The sequence below is a fragment of the Mustela lutreola genome, chromosome 1 (genome assembly GCF_030435805.1).
Source record: "Mustela lutreola isolate mMusLut2 chromosome 1, mMusLut2.pri, whole genome shotgun sequence".
NCBI classification, from domain to species: Eukaryota; Metazoa; Chordata; class Mammalia; order Carnivora; family Mustelidae; genus Mustela; species Mustela lutreola.
The window spans coordinates 257407678-257433280 of NC_081290.1; positions in this window are offsets into that span (position 1 = coordinate 257407678).

The following is a 25603-nucleotide window of genomic DNA, read 5'->3' on the forward strand; positions in this document are numbered from 1 at the left end:
CTCTGTCTGCCTCTCTGCCTACTTGTGATCTGCCTGTCAAATAAAATAAATAAAATCTTTAAAAAATATATGTAAAAACATATATCCATCTAAACAAGATTTATTTTTAGTTTTTTCCATACAGGTATTGTTGAAAAAAAAAATCAGTACAATATATAAAGTATCAAATCCTTTATGCAAATGTGAACTTTTATATCAACAAAACTCTATTAAACAATAATATCATGTCACAAATGTTTTCTCACATAATACATACTTTACCTTTCTATATCATTACATGGTTTTCATGGAATAACTTTCAAAAGCTATGTAATATTACATTATGTGGAACTGTTGCAATTTATATAATTTTCTATGACTGGACACTAAATTTCTTTTCATTGTTTTATTATTACAAGAAGTAAATCACAGTGAGATTCTTATAGTTGTATCTTTGTGTACCAAAACCTTATTTCCCCTTCAAAATTGACTCCTAGAGGAGGGATTTCTGAGTAAAGGGATATATAAGTTCAAATATACTAATAATGTATTGCCACATCTTTCTTCAGAAATGCAATTTTCATCCCCATCAGCAAGATATGAGACTGCCCATTTTCTATCCCATTGTTAGACTTAGCTGATTTCTAAAGTGGTTGTTTAAATTTTCAACTTGTATTTGTAGTCAGTTTCCCTAAGGCCTAGTCTTTGCTATCCTGGTTTTCTTTCCTTTAAACAAATGAAACTTTGACATGGAAAATATGATTAGTAAGAAACATATCTCCCTCCCCAAAAGCATAGAAAGGCAGGAGCAGTAGGGAAAAAGAGGGGTTCTTGCAAAATTTCTAAGAAAATAGTCATGAGAAAATCTAGAACAACTTAGCTAAGTAATTTGACAATGTCTATGACTTTTTCTTTTTTTAAGCTACTTAGTATAGAGTGGCAAAATTGGGGAAGTGTGAATATGTGTGGGCATTTGTATATATTTTTAAAAATATTTGGTTAGTATAAATTGCCTTTGTAAGTTAAAAATCAGGTTCACAATTAGACACTAAGGATGATGCTGTGTAGGAAATTGGGATAGAAAAAGAAAATTCTATAGTTTATCAGGTTGGTCTAATAGAAAGTGAATGAAACAATGATAAAAAAGAGTACAGTAAATTATCTTATTTAAAAAAGTTTCAGAAATAATGATATACCCATAGGCTTATAACCAAGACCTATTTAGCTAAACAAACTGATATTCAGCTGATGTTGGGGGAAGGGGGGGAAACAGCAAAAACCTGACCATTATGCATAGAGAGTTATAAAACACAACACTGTATGCATCTGTTTTTTGCACTTATACACCCTCACTTTACACATTCTGACAATACCCATTTTAATTTTCCCAGGCAGCATTTATATATTTTTTTCCTTTATATAATTTTTTATATTTACCTTTCACTTTTCTCTAGGTCACTGCAAGGGAGCCCTTTTATCAAATGAATATAATTAAAACATTCAAATCTAATCACTACCTTCATTTTCCTCTTAAGAAAATGTGATTGTTTCATTTCAACAAAGTTTCATGTGTGAAATGCATAGCAAACTACTGAACTCTCTGTATTAAGGAAATAAATATTACATATAAGCTTTTCCTTCCCCTTGGTAGTTGCCCAGAACTAGGTTACATCTGCCCTGCATGACCACCTCAGACTAGTACCTGTCAGTGATGTAAAAGCAAGACATTTTATTTTTTCAACAAGAGACAGTAGTAGCAAAGGATAAAAGGAAATAATATTGTTAGTTGGGAAAGCAGTACTCCTCCTCCAGCAAAAACTGGTCATCCTAATAAAAATATAAATAAATGAATCATATGATTCATATGATAATTCTTCTAGAGAAAGGGGTGATCAGGAAAAAGGGAGTAGAATTAATGGGAAGAGAAACCGAGTCCAAACATTAGGTTCTTAAACAGGAGGTCTTTTCTATGTGTGCTGTAACATGAATTCTTCCAGCTTTCTGTGTGCTGTAACATGAATTCTTCCAGCTTCCATTGTGGAAGCTGGTTTGGTGAGAAACAGAGATGGTGTGCTCTAGATTCATACTAAATAAACCCACCTGATTTCCCATTAGTTAGCATGGTACACTTGTACCATGGCTAGGTACAAGTGTTAACTGTGTTTTCCTCCCTTTCTTTTTTCATCGTTTAACCCTTTGAAAGGACACCCACCCACCTTGCAGTCATTGCCAAATCTGTGTGCATGTGTGTAGACGTGCAGGCGTGTGTGATTTATCTCCACGTGAATACTCCAACAGTGACATCACACTTGACCATTATGATCCTCCATGAGCTATACTCACAGAGAAGACTAATTATAAGCAGAAACCTAATTTTTATAAATAACGTGCTTCTCCTTTTCCAGTGCAGGGGTTGTTTAGAGTTGTGTGATCACACATGTGTGGCTTTATTCCTCAGATTGTAATGCTAAAACCAGTCTGTTATTAACACTTGCACTCTCTCATTCTGATAGAACATAACAGTTTGGATTTTAATTAAAGGGCCATTGGTGGCTGTGGTGGGGTTTGGGGGAGTGGATTTTAGAATGTGAAGGTATTCCACAGCCACAAACACATCATGCTATATTTAAGTTATATCTTTAACTCACTGCAGTTGGCAACCGTCAGAATGCACAGGAAGCCAGAAAGGGGGGTGGGGCAGGATGACATCTTTTAAAGAGTGAAGGGATTGATTCTTGTATCAGTGACTTGAGCAAGTGATTCTCTCGAGAGGGTGTGGGGAGGAGGTTCCTCTCTAAATGCTAGGAGTGTCTATAGATTTGAATAATGGATTAGGAAGTGTGCAAACATCATGATTTTCAGATTTCTCCTGCTGAATCAAGACAGCTTGTCCAAAGCATCAAGGAAAAAGCTTTCCTTTACCTTGGAAACACTGCAACAGCGGGTCCCAATAATGACGTTGCAATAGGGACCAAGTCCCCAAAGACCACTGTTAGATGAAACTGAGCTGCAGTGATCAGAGGCAGCTAGCTATAGGTGGGTGAGCCTCTGAGTATTTTCCTGCTTGTCATTTTCATTCTGTTAGGGCGTGTGTGGGGGCAAGGGACTGCAAAATCAGAATGCTTTAGGGAAAACAGGTTGTTGGCGGTGGGGCGGGGGAGGGATCCTAATTATTTTCTGACTAGATCTTTGATGAGGTTGTCCTTAGAGACCCCCATGCTGCCAGCCTATTACTCATTCCCAGAGTGAATATTACTTTAGTAGAGGTCCAAAGTTTATGACATCTGAATTTAAGCCTAAGAATGATTTCTATAAAAAAAAAAAAAAAGGGGGACACTGTTCAGACTGCAAGAATTGAAACTTCTATTAGAATCCATTCCTACAGATTAGGAAAAGATTGTATATGAGAAATGGGTTACAGGAGCCAATGCAAACACTCCAGGCCTTCAACCCTTTCTTTAAAGAGAAAAAAAGTTACCCTGAGAGATGACAGGAAAAGCTATGGGAGAGGGGTCAGCTGGTTGGCAAGGAGAAGATAAGACATAGAGTGGGAGGGGGACCATAATGAAATCATTTTTCTTGTCAATGAAAACCACCAAACAGCTGCAAAGATGGAGGCAAATATCTCCCATTCCTTCAAAATGAAAAACTGAGTGAGCAACCATATGTGAGGCTATGTAAACAGGATACTTCTTCTGATCCCAGGAGTTAACAAAGACTGTGCCAGAAAAATGAGTCACTCAAGCATCTCCATGAAAGCCAGGCTGAGGTTGGGGCTGAGTCATTTGAAAATCAGATCTAAATTCACGTCCCTGCCTCCTTGCCCAGCTCCCCTGATGATACAGGTGAAATGGACGTCTAGCTGTGCCTCCTATGAATACTGGCTGTGTGGATAAATAACCAGAAAATGCAGTATTTTTTAAAAGGATTTTCTTAACTGTGATTTTCCTCACTGAATTAGTCAAGTCAGACTTTCAGCCCTCCTTTTCTTTCTCTGGAGCTATTCAGGCTCCTATCTAGAGTGGGAAAAATGATACGTAAAATAATAGCACACTCTGAGGGTTTCTCATTAATAAATACATGGAGTTATTCTATTGCCCATCTAGCAACATCGCCACTATTGGGTGAATAATAGTCTGTGTACAGAGAACATGTTTCCTATGCCTCCCCGGGCAAGTCCTTTGATCCCTAAAAGTGCTCTTCAGTCTTTAACCTCCATGTTTCATGCTGGATTAGTCAGCCAACATGCCTAAAATAAGTCATTGGCTAAGACACAATCTCTACTCTCAAAGAACTAACAGTCTTTTCGGTAAGATAAATTCTGTAAAGATGTAACTTTCAAAGATAATTCAACCATAAAATAAGCATTTATAAGAGAGACTCGAGGTGAGTATGTAGACAGAGTTCTAAGAGGCTCAACTATAAAGTTTTTAAAATACAGGTGGCTTTGCCCAATACTGGTGTTGGGGTACAGACCACTGTTTCAGTCAAAAATCTACATGTAACTTTAGACTCCTCCAAAACAGAACAACTAATAGCCTACTGTTGACCTAAAGCCTTACTGATAACATAAACAGTTGATTAACACATATCTTGTATATTGTATATCTTATATATTGTATTCATATAATAAAATGTTAAGAAAATGTAAGAGAAAATGCATTTATACTACTATATTATATTTATTGAAAAGTCTTCATATAAGTGAACCCATGCAGTTCATACCTATACCATTTGAGGATAAATTATGTGGATCAAGCCCATTGTGTTCAAGGTCATATTCATACATATTGTCAGAGTACATTCTCCAGTTACAAATGAATAATTTTTGCAGATCCAATGTATATCATAGTGATTATAACTAGTAATGCTGTATTATGTACTTGAAAGTTTCCAGGAGAGTAGATTTTAAATACCCTCACCATAAATGGTAATTATGTGACATGATACAGGCGTTACTTTATACTGTAGTGATAATTATTTCATGATATGTAAGTATAGCAAATCAATAAATATACAACTTTAAATTAGACAATGTTATATGTCAATTAATACCTCAATAAAGCTGGGAACAAATAAATAAAAGAAATATGTATTTATATATGTATTATATAAATGTATACACATATATAGGAGGTGTGTGTGTGTGCATATAGTCTGAGATGAGTTTTAAAAATGAGATGGGGTGATCCTGAAACTCTTCAAAATGGGTAATATTGAGAGAAGCAGAAAAAAAGAGGAAAATACTCTATTCATGATGGAACACAGTCTGAAGTGTGAAGAGAATGTTGGTTTGACCCATAAATAAGTACCATATAAACCACTTTAAAATGTTCCTTTAATCCCTCACAGCTCCTTGAAAAGTTGGCACTAAGACACTGTCTAGAAGGGCCAAGGTTGCATATGAGTAGAGGAGTCAGGATTTGCAACCCAAATTTTCCTGACTTTAAAGTTCATGCTGTCTACACTGTTCATATTAGGTTAAGAGAGATATATTGAGATACTGGCAGCTTTTGTGCTTTCCATGCCTTAAAAATCATGTGGCAAAGTCAAATAGGCAAAAGACTTGCACATTATTAGAGAATTTCTATGTACATGGGATTAAAATATAGAATCATAGAATCTCTCCTTGGTTTTAACATTTAGCAACAATTTTTCATACATGTGCTATCATTTGTTCTTTGGTTTCCAAAGTTGAACACTTCAAATGTCAGCCAGCTTGAGTTCAGTGATAATTTGAGGCTAAATAATCACCTTTTTCTGGAAGTCTAATGATGTTCACCCTTGTGTCTATTTTGATAATCTAACTTACTCTTTTATGACTAACCTCAAACTTTATTCTTCCTTTTTATTTATTTTTAAGGGAAAAGCATGAATCAAGTATTTGAATGATTACAGACACCATGACTAAATATGGTGATGTTAATTAAATTGTTTCATTGGCCAGAAAAACAGCAGCCACATGTAATAGTGTTCAGTTTTGAGTCAATCTGTAAAATCTTAGTTCTAATTCAGGGTGCATAAAGAAAGCTCAAGTTGTCAAATAATGCATATATGAAAAAGTAAGAGTTGTAAAGAGCCAGGTCTATGAATGTCAGTGTTCGTTTTTATAAAATGGGTACCCACATTGTTAACAATTGGGAAATGTGGAAAATAATTTATTGTCTTTGAAAATAGAATCATTTGTATTAATTCATATAATCATAAACATAACAAAAGAAACCTTTATGTGTTTTTCTACACCAGAGTTTGAAAAACATATTTATGTTATTTGATGATATAAGATGCATGTTATAAATCAACAGAATATCATTTTTTTTTAGGTTTGGTATGATATTTAAATCTGATTTCTTGGTAGCCTATATGGGACTAGCACCTCCCCTGAAGCAACAAAATTATAAAAGCAAGCCACCTTGAGATAGTTGATTTGGAGATACATAGAATTTTCTTACACTGTATGAAAGTGAATCTGAAGAAATATGTACATACAATATTGTAGTGGCTGACATGAACTAACATTCACAATAGGAAAAATGAACACATTTATGATCTGGAATATTTTTGGCATGTATACTCTAAAGAATCTTCATTATCAGTATATTTTGATTACCTAAGCTCAGGGATACCCACCTATCTACCTACTTATTTATCATATTTCCAGAGAGATATAGATATAGATGTAGATATGTATATACATATATATGACAGTATGAATTTTAGTTCAAAATCAGAAGATACAAGAGGTCACATGGTTCTCTTTTTCACTAAATATGATTTAATTGCCCAAGAGTTCTTACTGGTGAAATATAGGGATGTCAGTTTTAGTAATTTGGGAGCTATCTACCAGCAAGGATTTAAATACGGAGGAGGCTGAAGTCTTACCCTGTTGAGGCTATCATTTGAAAGAATTGCTTCTATAACCATATCATGCTGTGTCAATTGCCAATCCTAACCATGTAGTTCTTTAAAATTCCTGCTCTCCCCAGTCTTGGGAGAAGTTAAAACTTTATCTCTGCGATGGAAGCTTCCACTTCTCTTATTCAAAGGGCTTTCTTCTCTCTCTCTTCCTCATCTGCCCCCTGCTCTCCTTGATATATAGAAATATAACAACATTCCATTATTTACTTCTCATATAAATGGACCATCCATGCTGTATAATTTTATTTTTTTCAAAGATTTTATTTATTCATTTTAGACAAAGAGCTACAGAGAGAAAGAGAGCATGAGTAGGGGCACAGGCAGAGGGAGAGGGAGAAGCAAACTCCCTGCTGAGCCAGGAGCTCAATGTGGGGCTCCATCCCAGGACCCCATGATCATGACCTGAGCCAAAAACAAATGGTTAACCATCTGAGCCAGCCAGGTGCCCCTGTATTATTATATGTATGTATTATATGTATTATAAATAATACAGGTGCCCCTGTATTATTATATGTATGTATTATATGTATTATAAATAAATTAAAGTTTATTTCTCACTAACCCTGTATTAACTAAAACCCTTTGAGGCCGTTTACTCCACTTAACAGTACCACACAAGTTATGACTACATTAGGTCAGGGTACATCTGAAGATGCAATGCTTTAAGATCTGACCTCCAAAATTTATTTTAAAATAAACTCTGTTGAAAATAAACTCTGTTTAAGCTGGCACATAAGTTTGGCTCCAATCATTTAAAGCAGTTATTTAATCAACAGCAATGGTTTAGTTGTCTGAGTTCTTTTTGAGCTTTCTTCCCATCTCTTCCCTCCTGTTAACTCCCTGGCCAAAGAGATCAGGAGCTAAATAAGCTAGTATGATATGTTGTTATTGAAATAACTGCTTTGATACTGAATTATCCAGATAATTAATTCAGAAAACAAACTGCTTGGTGTCAGGTAGACATAGCCCTTTTCAAAAATCATTTGATAGTGAATGCTGGGCATCTCAAAGACTTACAGTAGAGAAAAGGAAACATGGTTGTTAAAATAGCCTTGTACAGTTCCTATAAACAGAATTTTTTAACACACAAACTGTACAGTGAGTACAGTGTTTAAATACACAAAGATGCTTTAAATAGAGTATTTCTGTAATGCAACATCTTGTGTTTTCATATTTCCCATCATATTCAAAAATATTCTTCAACATAAAGAAAAAGTACAATATATTTGCATAGTAGGAATTAAGAGTTGAAAACACCAGAGACTATGAAGAAACTGGAATAATGAAATACAATTTCTGATTTCTATATGTTCTAAAAGTGTTTGTACTTCTAAATCAATTAATAATAAATTACCTTCAAATTTATGATGTTTTAAAAATGAAGTGGCAATGTTTTATTTAAATGCTAGAATCACAGGGATAAAGTTATGATTATTTTCTTCTAGACATTTAGATACCAAAGTGATACATATGTTTATAGATTATTCTTTTTTTTTAATTTTTTTTAGATTATTCTTTATATAGAGAGGGAAAAGACTAAGCAACATGTAATAAAGTAAAATAAATCTAGTAATCAGTGAAAAATTAAGTCCTTATACATCTATAAATCAGGAAAACCTATTTACTTTTAAAGACGATACCCTGCTTTCTTTAGAATCACTTATAATAATGATTAGACATTTTAATTTTTATAATTAAGCTTTCATGCATGTTATACTTTTTTTTTTTTAACAGGAGCAAGACAGTGTTGAGGGAGAGAGAGAAGTAGTTTATGAATTGCTTCAGGCCGTATTGTCCTCATTCACAGATAAATATTTATTTTATTAGTTACTAAGCATATAACTGCAAATAAGATTGACATAATCTCATAGAGTCAGACCTGTGCTGTTATTAAATTTAAAATGATTATGCTTCAAAGTGTATGTAGACACAGTTTGATTTTTTAACTAACCAATTGTTCTTCCTAGATGTCCATACTAGGAACACAAACATTTTATTTCTGCCAGTAAACTTGGCTATGTATCAAATCTTTCACCATGCATTATATGTGCCCTATTGTCTCTATAGTTCCATTATTCCAGGAAAGTCAGAAATTCCTTCCAAAGATAACTAGATAATGTGATAATTCAACAATATTTGGAAAGAAATATTTTATAGTTAATGAGACTTAGGTTATCTATCATCTAGTCCTAAATTTTTATTCAAAATGGTAATCTTCAGGGTCCCTGGGTGGCTCAGTTGGTTAAGCAACTGCCTTTGGCTCAGGTCATGATGCTGGAGTCCCAGAATTGAGTCCCATATCAGGCTCCCTGATCGTCAGGGAGTCTGCTCCTCCTTCTGACCCTCCCCCTTCTCATGCTCTCTCTCTCTAATAAGTAAATAAAATCTTTTTTAAAAATGGTAATTCTTTTCTTACATACTTCAATAGTATGTGTTTTTTTTTTCCAGAAAGACTGTCAACTTGCAATATTTTGAAAATAGAATAGAACTGGAAATTGCTACTGTATGTTATTGCTGCATAACAAGCAAAACCAGGCAATTATGTAAAAATAAAACTAATTTTATTATGCTCATCTATCCCATGGTTCAACATTTTGGAAAAGTATCAATACAGATGGCTTATCTTTGCTTGGCAATGTCTGAGTTTTCAGCTAGAAACACCTAAAGACTGGATGTGGTCAGAGGCCTGGACTACAGTCATGTAAAGCTCGTCACTCACAGGTGTAGACACTGGTGTCAGCGATTGGCCAGACCTCACTGAGGGCTGTCACCCAGCACACTCATTTGTGGACTTCCCATGTCATGTTTTTTCCTCTTTAGAGACTGGTGACTGGGTTCTTAGAAAGAGATTCTAGGAAGAAATTGTTTTGCCTGATAGGACTTCATCTTGTAGTATCACTCTCAACATAGACATAGGCCTACACAGACTCAAATGGATCAGAGACCCCATATCATAATACAAGGAAGTGTCAGTGTTAAAGTATAAGAAGAACATGGAGAATAAGATATGTTGTGGTCATTTTGGAAAATCTACCACAGAAACAACTGAAAGTTAAAGACATATTTCTCATTACATGTTTTATTTATGAGCATTATGTAATGTTATATTCTTTTATAGGACTGAAATATAATAATAATATTAATGAATTTTGTAATATATATCAATATAATCTATACATAAAATAAAAACAACTATTATTTTTATATTGTGGCTATTAGAAATTCTCTAATATGTAGTGTACTTTTTAGTCGAATGTACTTTTAATGACTCATTAGCATTATCATAGGCCAATTTGGTAGATAGAATAACTTAAAGACTATGTTTTCAAATAATTGGAATGTCGTATGTCAGAATAAAACAGAAAATATGCCTAAGAGTACTTACTACCATTAAATTAAGCAAGACCATCAGACTGAGGTGGCTCTAATACATAAAGCAGAAAATATGAAAATGTTTTTCATATAATAAGGTATGTGTTGTTTGAAGAAACCTTTGTTTTTTTTATTTTTTTTAACTTTTTAATTTTTTTTTTATTAGAGTTTAGTTAACATGCAATGTTACATTAGTTTCAGGTATACAGTGTAGCAGTTCAACAAGCCTATGTTATGCTATGCTCACCACAAGTGCAGCTACTTTCTGTCACCATACATGCTATTACAGTATCATTCACTATATTCCCTATGCTGTGCCTTTTATTTCCATGACTTATTCGTTCCTTACCTAGAAGTCTGTACCTCCTACTTCCCTTCACCCATTTTGCCCATCCCCCACCTCCTTCCTTCTGGCAGCCATTGATTTGTTCTCTGTATTTATAGATGTGATTCTGCTTTTTGTTTTTTCATTCACTTAATTTTTTAGATTCCACACATAAGTGAAATCATATGGTATTTGTCTTTCTTTGATTTATTTCACTTAGCATAATACCCTCTATATCCATCCATGTTGTCACAGATGGGAAGACCTCATCCTTTTTTTACGGCTGCATAACATTCTATTATATGTATGTGTCTGGATGTGTGTGTATGTATATATACCACATTTTCCTTTTTGCTTCCATATCTTTAGCTACTGTAAAGCTGCAATAAACAGGGGTGTATGTATCTTCTTGAATTAGTGTTTTTGTTTTCTTCAGTAAATATCTAGTAGTGGAATTATTGGGTGATATGGCATTTCTATTTTTAATTTTTTGAGGAACCCCCATACTGTTTTCCACAGTGGCCACACCAATTTATATCCTCACCAACCATACATATGGGCTCCCTTTTCTCTATTTCCTTGCCAATTCTCATTATTTATTGCTTTTTTTATTTGAACCATTCTGGCAGGTATGAGGTAGTATCTCATTGTTGTTTTGATTTGCATTTCCCTGATGATCAGTGATGTTGAGCATCTTTTCATGTGATTATTGGTTTTCTGCGTATCTTCTTTGGAAAAATATCTATTCAGGTCCTCTGCCTATTTCTTAATCAGATTGTTTGTATGCTTTTTGCTGTTGAGTTGTACAAATTCCTTATATATTTTAGATATTAGTCCCTTATCAGATATGTCATTTGCCAATGTTGTCTTCTATTCAGTGGTTTCCTTTTTTTAATTTTGTTAATTGTTTCCTTCTGAGTACAAAAGCTATTTGTTTTGATGTAGTCCCAATAGTTTATTTTTGCTTTTGTTTCCCTTGCCTTAGGAGACATGTCTAGAAACATGTTGCTACAATGGATGTCAGAGAAATTACTGCCTGTGCACTCTTCTAGGATTTTTATGGTTGCAGGTCTAACATTTGGATCTTTAACCTATTTTGAGTTTATTTATGTGTTTTTATGTACTTGGCCATGAGTTAAATCACTTCTTTAAATATAATAAGGGATTTCTAGATAAATATTGCAAATTGTGAACAAGGAAAACTGAACAAGATGATGAATAACATAAGATTAATGCTTATAAACTGGTTAAAATCAAGCTAGTAATTGTCAGTGAAAATTATTTTACTTTAAAAATAGATTGGATCCTTTTATCTTCAGGGCCACTAGAAGTATCCATTGTCTGTTTGGAGTGCCTTAAGTTTAGATGAGAAAATTAAATTTTCTACCTAGAAGTCATTGCTTCTCTTCTTCATCTCTGTATAAAGGAAGGAAGTGGAAAATGATGAAAACATTTTTAAGTGGCTAAAGGTCATTAAAGAACAATGTTAAGTAGATAAAGAACATAGTTACTGCTTTATTTTTCTGTAAGGCCATTCCTACTAGATGCCCCATTTTCTGGGACAGTATAAGACATATTCTGTATAAGCACTTGTAAATGGGGATCTTACAGTGAGTTTTGGCACACTGACCCACAAACGAATTTGGCCCAGAGAATTTAAGGTAAAGAAATATCAATAAATGCTATATATAGTTGACAGTTTTCCAGTGGAAATATTTTCCACATGAAAAATAGTTTTAAAAGTATAGTCTGACTGTCCTAGGTTGAAATTTACAGTTAAGTAACTCCTACAATTGGAAGAAATGTACTATTAATAAGCCAGAAGGCCATGACTTTGAAATACTAGAAACTTGTTTTGTTTTTTGTTTGTTTATTTTTGTGTAAGTGTTAAACCAACTCAACTCTAGATCCAACTGGAATAGTGAAACCCACAAAAAGTATAAATATGAAATATATAATTATCCTCATTCATTAATGACTGTATGTGTTTACCAAATATGTACTGACTTCCTACTAAATGTCAGGCACCATGCCAGACTTAAGAAGTGCAACAGTAAAGAAAACAGGGAAGTTCTTTGCTTTCATGAAGTTCCCACTGAAAAGTTCAACCGTGGAGAATCACTATGAGAAGCAATTCCTCTACAGTATTTCAAGTATTTTATCCCTTTTGTGGGCTTAGATTTTCCTATCCCACATATTTTTTATCAAAGCAGTCACTGAAAGTCACCAAGAGCAATACTGCAGATATATTGTAATAGGCTAAGAAATTCTATAAACCCCTTATTATAAGCTTTGTTTTTATTATTAAAAAAATAATGAAGTAGTTTACATGAAATGAATCAGTACCAGCAAGATAATTGTTCATCCTATGGAACAGAATTTTTAGTCAAAGAAGGTATCCATATTCTTGGAATATAAGTTACCATTATATAACTACTACAAATATTAAAATGTCTTGAGACCTTACTTCCTTCACTTAGGTCAGGTGTCTTTCATTCTTTAAAATTTTTGGCCTTGTTTTGTTTTGTTTTCTCTTTGAAAGAGGAAGTGTGGGAAGTTATCAGGTATATCTTAGTCATGTTTAAATTGATTGCATAGTTTCTATCAAGGATGTTCTTTGATAGAGGTTTGTTGAAAGGAAAGTAGTCCTATTTATCCATAGGAATAAATTTCGTTTAGAGTTTGTGTCCAAAATGGGGAGGAATTACTTGAAACAATGAAGTATGGGTGGGGGGGGGAGGGGAAAGGTGAATACACTTACCCTTCTTGTGCTTTAATTTTGAAGCTGTTTATTGCTGTTTTTGCCATTCTTTCTGGGGGAAAAACAACAGTGCCAGTCCTTAAATACTTAACGACTGAAAGTCATGTTCAATTAATTGATATTTCACCTTTACTGATTTCAAACACTTCTGTAGGATGTTATATGAGCAGGGTAATTACAATTTTATAATTCTCACTTTGTCTAAAAGAGCTCCAATTTACACTGAGGTTCCTAGAGTAATTACTGTGCTTCTTTTAATTCTCAAAACTGTCCTCATCTGGGCAATAAACTCTGTGGTCACTTTACTAGTGAGGGACTGGGAAAGTTTCAAACAAAAAGATCGTAATGTAAAAAAGTTTAATTCTATTTGATTTTATTTGTGTATAAATTAGAAGAAATTACTGATGATCCAGAAAATAAGAGGTGGTCTCTGAATTTTAATTTTGGAGAGAATTTCCTAGAGCTTCCTGGGTGGTTCAGTCGTCTAAGCATGCAACTCTTGATTTTGGCTCAGATCTTGATCACAGGGTCATGAGATCTAGGCCCATGCTGGGCTCTGCACTGGGCATCAAGCCTGCTTAAGTTTCTCTCTCTCCCTCTCCCTCTGCACCTCCCCCACATTCACTCCTGCTCTTTCTCTCCCCTCCCCAAAAAAAGGAAAGAAAGAAAGAAAAGTGTTTCCTAAATAGAAATTTAAGATTGATGCCTCAACCTGCATAATAACTAGCTATAGCCCGTAACGGTGGGAAGAGAATAATTTGAGGCCATACTTTCAGGATTGCTAGTACCATGTGGGTCAGTCTGATAGTATAGCTCATATACCATGTCCCCAAACACATAAAATCAAAAGTGACAGTACTGAATTTGAAAAACTTCTCATTCACAGGATGAGAGCTGGGTGACGGGATGGTAAGGTCAAAGAGCTAGGACTTGGGTTTTAATCCTCACTTGGCCCCTGATTGGAAGTGGAGATGAGTAACCTTGGAAAATCATTCATCTCCTTTGGACCTTAGTTTCATCTTCTATTAATGGAATAAGTGGACTCCATCCAGTGTTTTCAAATTCTGTCATGTGGGAGTAGAGGGCAGGATAGGTAAAATACCTAAAAGCTCTTTCTTGGAACTGTATTTTAGGAGGAATCCCTATGAAAAAGATAAATAAAAGTGGGCTACTTGGGTGTAGAGGGAAACAGAGGAACCTAGAGCACTGTCCTATTGGACTTCCTCTTACCTCTCATAGCAACTTGAGAGAACACTGAGGAACACAGCTGAAAGAAGAAAATTGCTAAGGTGTTTTCTCATTGAAAATTCATAGGCACAGAGATTTCTGTCAATGCTGAGGGGTTCCACTGTGTTATCCCAGTGCTCATCAAGACCTCTGTTACCACTCGTCATTTCAGAAAACCGTGGTAAGAAACTCTGCAATGATGGGGCGCCTGGGTGGCTCAGTGGGTTAAAGCCTCTGCCTTCAGCTCAGGTCATGATCCCAGGGTCCTGGGATGGAGCCCCGCATTGGGCTCTCTGTTCAACAGGAAGCCTGCTTCCTCCTCTCTCTCTCTCTCTGCCTACTACTTGTAATCACTGTCTGTCAAGTAAATAAATAAAATCTTAAAAAAAAAAAAAAGAAATTCTGCAATGATTAATAATAGTGAAGCACTGAGTTTATTTAGCATTGAAAGCTCTATCTTATATAGAGTCTGTTTTTTGTGGGGTTGTTTTGTTTGTTTGTTTTGGTTTTGGTTTTTTTGTTTGTGGTTTTTTGTTTTTTGTTTTTGTTTTATTTATTTATTTATTTATTTTGCAATTCAGAGCAACCCTGGATACCAGACAGGGAAAGCATTATTTCTGCTTTACAGATAAAGAAACTGAGCCTCAAAGACATTGAGCATGTACAAACACAGACAACTATTAAGAGATTGTTCATCTTACAAGTTATTTCACCAGCAAAAATGGGCTTATTTGGAAATAACAGAGAAATGCAATTTAGAAATAACACAGAAATGCAATTTAGCTATGACAAAACCATAGGCAAGTACAACAAAGTTGAGGAACAATTGTTTTATGGAGAAGGAGGAGGAAGTTAGGAGGAGGTGTTTTAAACAAAAAGTCCTTTGGAGAAAAGCATGGGTCCAGGGTTACAGTTTTTCATTGGCTGAGTTGCAGGTAGTCAATATCTTGTCGGAGATGCGATGTACATCTTTCCCTGTTGGGGCCTATAATTGATCATTCCTTCCTGTTGATTCTTCTGTTGGGGTCTGTAATTGACAATTTTTCCTGTAATTGATGTTGAGTGATAAGACTTTCCCTTCTATCTTCCCAGCTATATCTTAGTTTTCCCTTTATTAATTTCACAAGATGAATGCATTTCTTGCTGCATCTCTATCAAACGTACCACATGCCATAATCAAAAGAATAAAAGAATGAATATGATTGTTTGACTTATGTACCTTAAGGATTTAGAGTTAAATATCTTATTGTTTAGAAATGAGATAAGTTTCCTAAACCACATAATCAGCAACAAAGAAGAAAAATCATGGGACTTTTAAAACTTTGTCTTGTATAAAGTGTAACTTAAGGAAGAAGGTGTAGCTGATTGCTAATCTAGCAGATAAAGAGGTCATACGGAGAAGTACCTTACTGGGGAAGTCAGTACTAAGACTATACTACAAAACATAGAGTGACAAGTAATAGCCATGATGGCAGTGGTTAACCATTGTGTTACCCTTTCAAGGTTCTTGCTTATATGGAGATAGAATTCAGCAAAAGGAATACTATCATACTCCCCTCTAAAGGGGAGCTGAATATGGAAGAAAATGGAGGCAGAAAAATACTGAAATGGAAAGAGAAACACGTTTGTGGACCTTAGGTATCAAGAGAGTCTAAACATGTTTTAGCACAAACTACTGTTTTAGTTTAGGGGAACTATATCTCCATTTTTCTAAGTTTAAATTTCCTTATTCAAAACAAGAGGATGTTGGGCTTAGTAATTTTAGTTCCCTTTTTGAACAAATATTTTCTTATTTTAGAGTCCCTATAAGTTGATGTGACTTGCTATGACTTGGGAGATCCAGGGTGGAAAACTAAGAAGTTTCACCTATACCATGGATTGACCTATTTGGAAAAATGCTTCCATTTCCTTATAAGTAATATCAGTTATCTCCATGGCAAGATTGAGATGCATGTTCTATTTGCCAGGGAATGGTGCCCGCTCCTCATTGCACTTATGTTTGTGAGAACGTTTCTGGTGGCAAATGACAGAAAACACAACTTGAATTAATCTTATCAGTGAAGAGAAACAATTGCATTATACAATCAAAATTGTCAAAGGTAGATAAGATTTGAGGTGGAAACTCAGAAGGTGTCATAAAGATATAGTCTCTACTTTTGACTCTGCTTGTCTCTATATGGCATTTATTTTCAAGTTCCACAAGGTGTTAACATGGCTGCCAAAATATTCAGCATGAGTTATTCCAGATTCAGATTCCCCAGAATCTTTCCAGTATCTCTAATACAGCTCCTGGAATTCACAGAGATTGGAGCATTTGGTTTTATGTTCTCATCCTTTAATCAGTCATTGCCTGGGGTAAGAAGTATGCTAACTTGCTAGGCTCGCGAAAGAGACAAATATTAATTCCCATGGACTTGACTGTTACTTAATTTGGCATGTTCTTCAAGATGACTTAAGTCATAGCACTCTCCATAAATAAAGGACTTTCCTGCTTTACTTTTCTCTCTATAAGGTGATCACTACCTGATATACTCATTCTTACATATTCATTTGTTTATCTATCCCTCCTCAACTAGAAGGAGAGCTACATGAGAGCAGGGATTTTTACCCCTGATCTAGAAAACAGCATGTCATTTGGGATGGGTTCATTAATGAATAGCATGTATGATTAGCCACCTTTTATAGGTAAGGAAAGGAAACTGAGGCACTGAAATGTAAAAGTGCCCAAAATAAAGCTTCTATTAAGTTGATGAGCCGGAACTCACACCACAAAGTCTTACTTCAGAGGTCATACTCCTAGTTATAAGAGTTCTCAGGAAAACTTGTTTTTATACTATATCCACCATTTAGTACTATTCCAAATGGGGGAATGACTTGGGGACTGGACCTCAGGTTTCCACACTAACATGAGGTCCTAATATAAAGGATTATGTCATTTTAATAAAAGGACAACCTAACCTCCCTGGATATTAGTTCAAATACTAGCTTCATTTGCACATCAAAGTTTGAAGTGAATATTTAAGCCAAATCAGTATCATTAACTTTCACTTGATTGAGCTCAAACACCCCTAGGTAACTTTCTCAAACTTCTCCCATTCATAGATGACACAGCTGGGTAGAAATTAGTCTCTAAAAATACTTTCACACAACCGGCTTGTTTTCTAGTCACTGTCTGCTTATGTTATGCTCATTCCATCTGTCAATAGATGTGAGTCACACATTCGACCTTTCAGCTTCACTTGCTCACATAAATTTCTTCCAATTTCCTGTGAAACAAACACTTTTAACTCTTTAGGGTTTTGTAATATGTACACAGGTCATTCAGGGATGACTCAAATAACAAAAAGCCCCTCAACTGTGTGACAAATTTGACTTGAGCCCTTTATTCCAGGAATAGATTTTCTTTTACTGTTTCACTAGATACAGACAAAAACATACAAATAAATTTGTATATATTTCTATATACATGTAACCAAACCTTCCAGTGACTTTCCACAATGTAGGATAACTAAAATGAAAATAGTTTAAGGAAGGGACATGTACCTACTAACAAATTCCTGCTAACCTTTCCTAGGCCTATGTAGTTTTTCCTCTCACAATTCATGTCAAAGAAGACTTGAACATTCAAGTAAGAAAGCAAAGTTGATTCCCCTCTAATGCCTTCCTGGGATCATGACTGTCTTATCAAATTTGTCTAATCTTTTTATTCTGAATAAACACAATAAAATCTCCAAGTTTGAAATATAGGTTGGCAGGAACACATTTCAACTTTGAGAGATTTTGAGTTTAAATTATAACTAGTTCCATAATTTAACAAAACCCACAAAACTCTGTGATGGCTTTTATGACAAAAAGCATATAATAACTGAATAACAAAATAGTAAAATTGACCAAGATAGCAAAACACACACAGGGTTTTTAATCTCAAAAGCTGTTCTTACCCAGGACAAAAGAGGGATAACAAGACCCTTTTTCTTCTGTTTCTTCCTTGGTTACCAACCCTAGAGTTGCTGAAAGAATTAGAGCTGTTTCTTCAAGTACTGTGGATGGGAGTTATAACTGCAAAACTCTAGGAAAATGGAAAGGAAATTTTTTTTTAGTGTTGTGCCAAATATTAAACACTATTCCTCCATGCCCATTTCTGTTTTACTTTTTTTTTTTCCTCTCCTCTCCTTTAGTTAGCAAATCCATTGGCTTCAGTTCAATTTTCTGACTTTATATACTGCATTATGGGTGCAGGTCTGGGAACATAGGGACAGATAGTTATTCAGGAGAAGGTCTATGATTATTGATAATATAATAAAAACACTTCATCTGAGACCAAAGGAGGTAGAGAAACTTTCTCTGGTCACACACTCCATACGGAGAACTTTGAGATTCTGATTCACTGATGGGTACTTATTAGATTATGTTGCGGTATCTATTTCATATCTCCGCCTGAGTTGGTAGAAGTGGGTCCTCTGAATCATCCTAGGAAAAAGTATAAGCCACAGTTTATCTTTCATATATCAGTCTCATATCTTGGTATGGTTCTCCTGAAAACTTTTAGTGTTACCTTTGTGATTAAGTCTGCAATGCCGGAGGAAGGACAAAATGGCCAGGGACCTGGGAGTAGCATATAGTTAGGTGCAATGATTGCTTGGGATACCTCTAAATATATGGAAGCATGTGGGAGATAAAAGAAATTTTAGCATACTCAAATACATGGCACCCAGGGAAGGATGGAGACATATCCCACCCCAGCTTTACTGACCTAGAAGTGAAGAGAGAGCTCCATATGGTATAATAGAACTCTGTATGAAGTTAAGGCAGATAAGGGATCCAATACTCTTCAACTGAATGGTATTACACAAATGGCTCAATTTCATCACTTATAAAATGGAAAGAATGGAGAGAAAGTTGGTAATAGTAACTAACTTGAATTATTAAGAAGATGAAATGATAGGAGATACTATCTTATCACTGAATCCTCAAGTTTCTTGGTGCTATCAAGAAATTATTTCCTCAGTTTCTTGGGTTTGGTACATAGTGTGAGCTCTTTATAGGTTAATTGCTTTGCTCTCTAAACTTCCTTTTTGTGCGTAAGAGTAAGGGACCTTTTTCCAATGTGATTCAGACTCATTATCCTGAGAATGAGTAGATAGTAAAAACTAATCAACTTATTATTATGGGTTGCCTGAGGATAGAACATCTTAAATGAAAGGCAAATCTGGAATCCATCATTAGTTATTAATAATTGTAATTATTAATATTGATAATTCATTATTATCATAAATATTAATGGAGATGTCCAGAAAATAAGGAGGGACATTTAGCATGTGACAAAGCAATCAAGTAGTCACAGGGTCTCTTGTTGCAAAGGCCATCTCATTAAGGAAATAGCCAAAACATAATCCCATATACCTTTAGTAATACCAAAATTCAAGAAATCTTGAATTTCATTTAAAAGACTAATGAAATTTACTACCAAGAGAACAACACTTAAGTCCCAAACTAACAAGAAATCATTTTACATAGAAATTTCATGCCAGTAGTTTGGAGCATAAGAAGAGCCAAAATGATGCCAAATTTAAATTCAGATCTAACTAGAGGGGATAACCATTAAGAATATCAGGATTTCCCCCCAGGCCACAAAGAATAATCCAAGGAGACTTAACTAGAAAATGAAGAAAGTAAAATATTGCTTGAAAATAAAACTTCCTGGCAGGGAAGTCTATCAAAATGATGACTCTTTCCAAGAAGGTGATTCAACTAGCCTCCCAGGGGGAATATGAACCCAGGTTGCACAGAGGAATAGAAAGTACATCATGGTGAACAGTCTGCTCCCCTAGATCCTTTAGAGTGCACTGGCTGCACCAAGAAGTCTTTCCATCTGATTCTCTGTGATTTCAGCACAAATTGCTGCAGTGGGAGTAGGGGGAGTGGGTTTCTGTCCCTTTCTGGAGCTCATGAGGTTGCCAGTAGGTGACTAAATCAATGGAAAAGAGAAAAGCAAGGAGCCTCCCAAATCAGATTACTGTGTAAATATTAGAGATGCTTCAGAGGGCCCAGTATATTTAGATGCTGGCTTCTGATTCAAAAAGCAAATTTATACTTCAGGTAACTGTGTTTATGGCCTTCAGCTTACTGTCCAGCTAGTGTTTTAAACAAATAACATTCTAAACTTTACTTCATGACATCTTAGAGACATTGCAAGGTTATTCTTCATTGGCTTTGAGTCAAAGGGAAGTAACAAATGACATAACCTTTTTAAAATTTTTTTTTAATTTAATTTCTTTTTAGTGTGATAGAATTCATTGTTTATGCACCATACCCAGTGCTCCATGCAATACATGCTCTCCAGAATACCCACCACCTGGCTCCCCCAACCTCCCACTCCCAGCCCCGACATAATCATTTTTGCAGCCACATTCCTTTAGCTAGAGCTTTCGTGTGACAAGAGAAATATTTAAGGCGGTGACTCCGTATTTATCTTCCCCTCAATTGATATTCTTGGAAGTCTATTTACACCTTGCCTGGAGCAATCTGGAATGCATATAAATAATGAAAATGATCCTATTCTGGTAAAGAAAACCACTTCTACAAATTATGAGCAGGAAAAGATCAGAGGAGTAAATAACCTAGTGCCAAATTACGTTGGACTCTTATCTAGAGATTCTTTCCCCAAATTAAGACTCTATAAACCCAAACTAAAGTAATCTGGCATACTGCAGAAGGTGAATGAAAGCTGGATACAAAATCAGAAGCATAGCTTTCAAAAACTTTATTATTTCCACTCTCATTTTAGCCCATGTGCACATTTCAGGAAGATTGCTCAGAAGTTAATTTAGCAAACCCATTTTCCTTTTATTATATTCTATATAACTGGGGCAGAAGTCATAAGTGAAATGAATCTCAATTAGAAAAACACTGGTATAGTCAAAATAGCCGGCCTTGATGCAAACTGGGCACCGTAATCCCAAAATGAGAATGTCTAGTGTCTGTAAAGGTCTTTACATCGCCCAAATGTGTTTACATGCAATCATCTTCTCTTTTTGCATGAAGAAGCAGCTAACTGCCAGCGAGGTTAATTGAAGTGACCAATGAAACACGAGAGTTTGGACCCAGGGCTGATCACAGAACAGAGTTTACTAAAATGACCAATATACTCCCACTCATCGAGGTGGCAGACCACATACGGACGACAGTTTTTCTTCTGTCATCCTTTTGGAGCCAATCATTCTGCCATTGGTATTTAATGCCACACTACTCCAGATAACAGGTATTTCAGATCTCTGATAAGTAAAATTTCAGAAACCTGCTAGGTAAATTCTCAAAAAGGAATGCGGTATCGATAATTTGGGGGCCCAAGATTACTGCCCACCCCATCAGTTTATTTGACCACTCTTAACTGTTCAATACATGCTCCTCAAAAACTACTCAGACTTGGTTGTCAGACACATCTATGCGCAAATCAACAGTTAGCCACTCATGGGAAATGTAAGGAAATCATCTAAAATGGACATTACATTAACCACTGTTAATGGTTGCTTGGAGGATTAAATGAGTGCTAATTCGCCTAGATACATATCATTGGCAGTAAATGTTTTCCTTTTTCACTCACTCTCTACTTTCTCCACCCCAGATCTACATGCTCTAAATTAACATAAATGAGGTCATCCCACAGTGCTCTGCCTCATTCCAGTAGCAAATGACTTCCTATAAACTGAGGGCCCAACCTCAATTTACATAGGAACAGATTATTGCCAAAACCCAACCTATACAATAAATTGCTCTGTCACAATGATCTTTCCATTCAAAGATGCAATATTTATTTTATCATTTTATTATATCTCTCAGAGAAGAGCAAAAGCAAATTTTAAAAAAAGGTACAGAGTAATAATTATAATGCAGACAATTGTGTAATTAACACCTGAGTTAAGAAATAGAACACTGCTATCAACACAGATGTCCTTGTGAGGGTACAACTTTTCTTAGAGACAGTCGCAAGCAGATATAGAAATAGTAATGTAGTGGAAAAAAACATATATTCTAAGATTACACAGACCTGGGATTAATTGTGCTTCCCTCACTTATAAACTATGGGATTTGGGCCAAGTCATTTCAGTGTAACTATTTCAGTGTAACTGAAATACATGTATTTCAGTTACATTTCAGTGTAACTGTGAAATCGGTATATATACATAAGCACGTATATGTGTATGTGGAGAGGGGACATATATAGTTCAATGAGCAGTAACTATTACCATTAGTATCATATTTCAAAGGCATCATGATGTATATTGACTTCAATACATGACAACTCCACTCATTTCAGTAATTTAAATGATAAACTTTTGCCTTGGCTAAAATTTGCCTTTGCAAAAATTATGTACTAAGGAATAACGATTTCTTAAGCAAATGGATATATTACATAGAATAGAGAAGATTTAGGGGCACCTGTGTGGCTCAGTCAGTTAAGCATCTGCCTCTGGCTCAGGTCATGATACGGATGTCCTTAGATCCAGCCCTCCATGGAGTTCCCTGCTCAGTGGGGAGTCTGCTTCTCCCTCTCCCTCTACCCTTTCCCCTATTATGTTCTCTTTCCCTTTCAAATAAATGAATAAAATCTCAAAAAAAAAAAAAAACAACCAAAAACCACCTAAAATGTTAAAAATAGGAATATTGAAGATTTATTTAATAAATCTTTAGGCATGGTTTGTGTGCTCTGTAAATTGAAAAGTTTTGTTAAAATATACTCAGAACTTCAAATGGATTGAACCATGGCTGTTTACTAAAATAATAAATAAGTGATATTTTACTGAAACATTCTAAGTTCATACTTTTAACTAATTGTCCAAAGTAGACTATCCCCAATTAATTAGACTTAACAGTGTTTCTATGAATTATTACAACATTTCTATCAATATTCTTTTGTAGGAATACAGTTTTTAAAATATCATGACCAAATTGAATTATTAAACTATCTCCTTATAGAATAAATCTCATATAAGAATATACTAGAGGGGACGCCTAGGTGGCTCAGTTGGTTAAGCAGCTGCCTTCGGCTCAGGTCATGATCCCAGCGTCTTGGGATCGAGTCCCACATCGGGCTCCTTGCTCCGCAGGGAGCCTGCTTCTCCCTCTAACTTTGCCTTCCACTCTGTCTGCCTGTGCTCGCTCTCACTCGCTCTCTCTCTGACAAATGAATAGATAAAATCTTTAAAAAAAATAAAATAAAATAAAATAGTTTAAAAAAAAAAGAATATACTAGAATGTCATTCTTGGAAAAACCTACACATAACTTAAAACAATGAGACAACAGTCCCAAATTTTCTAGAATACTCAACAACTACATTAATCTATTTAAATTACTTTTGCATCTCTGTTCCTTTCATGATGGCAAGATTAGGAAAGAGCTAAAGGGGAATATATTTAGACAATTAGCATTTAACTCTTATGTTTAATTATGAGTTCTACCCTCTACCTGAGGATAATACACAGACAATTTTATCTTCACACAAGAGTAAACATATGAGCTTGTTATGTCTTGGGTTTGAATCTCATCTCTGAAAAACTCTTCATATTTGATATTGATTTCTTAACGTCTTTTGGCTTTCATAGTTTCACCCTTAAAATTAAAATAATAATACTAGCCATACTTATATTAAGTATAACTGGTAATGTATGTAAAATACACTTTTTTAAAAACCATAAATTAATATTCTAATGGAAATTATGATCACCCTTTTCTCATCTTGCCAAAGTTTAGTTAATTCAATTTTTATGAGTTGTGATGTTCTTGAAATGGATTATTTGACAGATCCTACTTCACTGTTTACCTTACTTTGGGAATGTCTTTAGAATGTAAAAGTAAAAGTCATGTTTATGGTTACATACTTTGTGGATTAATGGTAATGGTTCCAAGAAAAGTCTTGGCTTCATCTTTTTGTTATGTCTATCAATTGCTATCTTGCCACTCAGGAATGCTCTAGTTGATTCAAAAACTTTCAGAATTCACTTTTATAGTAAGATGGATAAAGCTGATTATTTTGACTAAGACTCAAGATTATCCCTTAATCCTCTGATTACAGATAAAATATGAATACAGCAGTAAGCATATTACGATCTATCAGGAAGTTGCTGCAACATGTTTTCCTCTTCCTGAAAGGTTGTTACTCTTCTCTTCCTGTTGGAATCTGACATATACTTTAGAATCCAACTTAGCTGTTATCTTTTCTATAATGATACCCCCCCCCCCGGCACACACACACACTAAGAGAATCAATGTATGGCCTTTCCTCACCGTTAAAACACTACCTCTCTTCCACAACATTTCTATGTCCTCTCTTATCCATTGGATCCTGGCATCCTTCAGACCAGGAAACTAGTCTCACTCATTCTTCTATCTTTTAGGTTATCATAATGCTTTTCATCTTTCCCATAGTGGTGATTAATGCTAGTTTCCCCCAATTATCTGATACTACTTTTTCTTTTTTTTTTTTTTTCACTTGGGCATAAGACTGCCCAGAATGATTACTATATTTACCAAGCTAGGTAGACCCTTGTGACCAAGTCCATCTAGGTCATGATTTAATACCGGAAATAACATCAGAAAATTCTGGATTTTGCCTCTTAAAGGGAAATGTTGTATCTTTATTTATTTTCTCCTTTATGAGTCATCTTGAAACATGCTGATGAGTGATGGCAACATTCTAGGGAATATGGAACAAAATGACAGAAGGAGTCTGTACCCTCACACTATAGAGCTACCATCCTAATTCTGGTATTCTTAGACTGTTAGTGGGGAGAAAAACAAACTTCTACCCTGTTTAAGCTTCTATTTTTTAAGTCTCTATCATGACAGAATTATACCCTAACAAATGTATTTCTATACTGGGGATGCAAGTAATTACATTTGGACAGAAAAATGTTTTATATAATATAAATCGAGAGGTACCTGGATAGCTCAGTCCATTAAGCACCTGACTCTTGATTTGGCTCAGGTCATAATTTCACAGTTGTGAAATCAAGCCCTACAT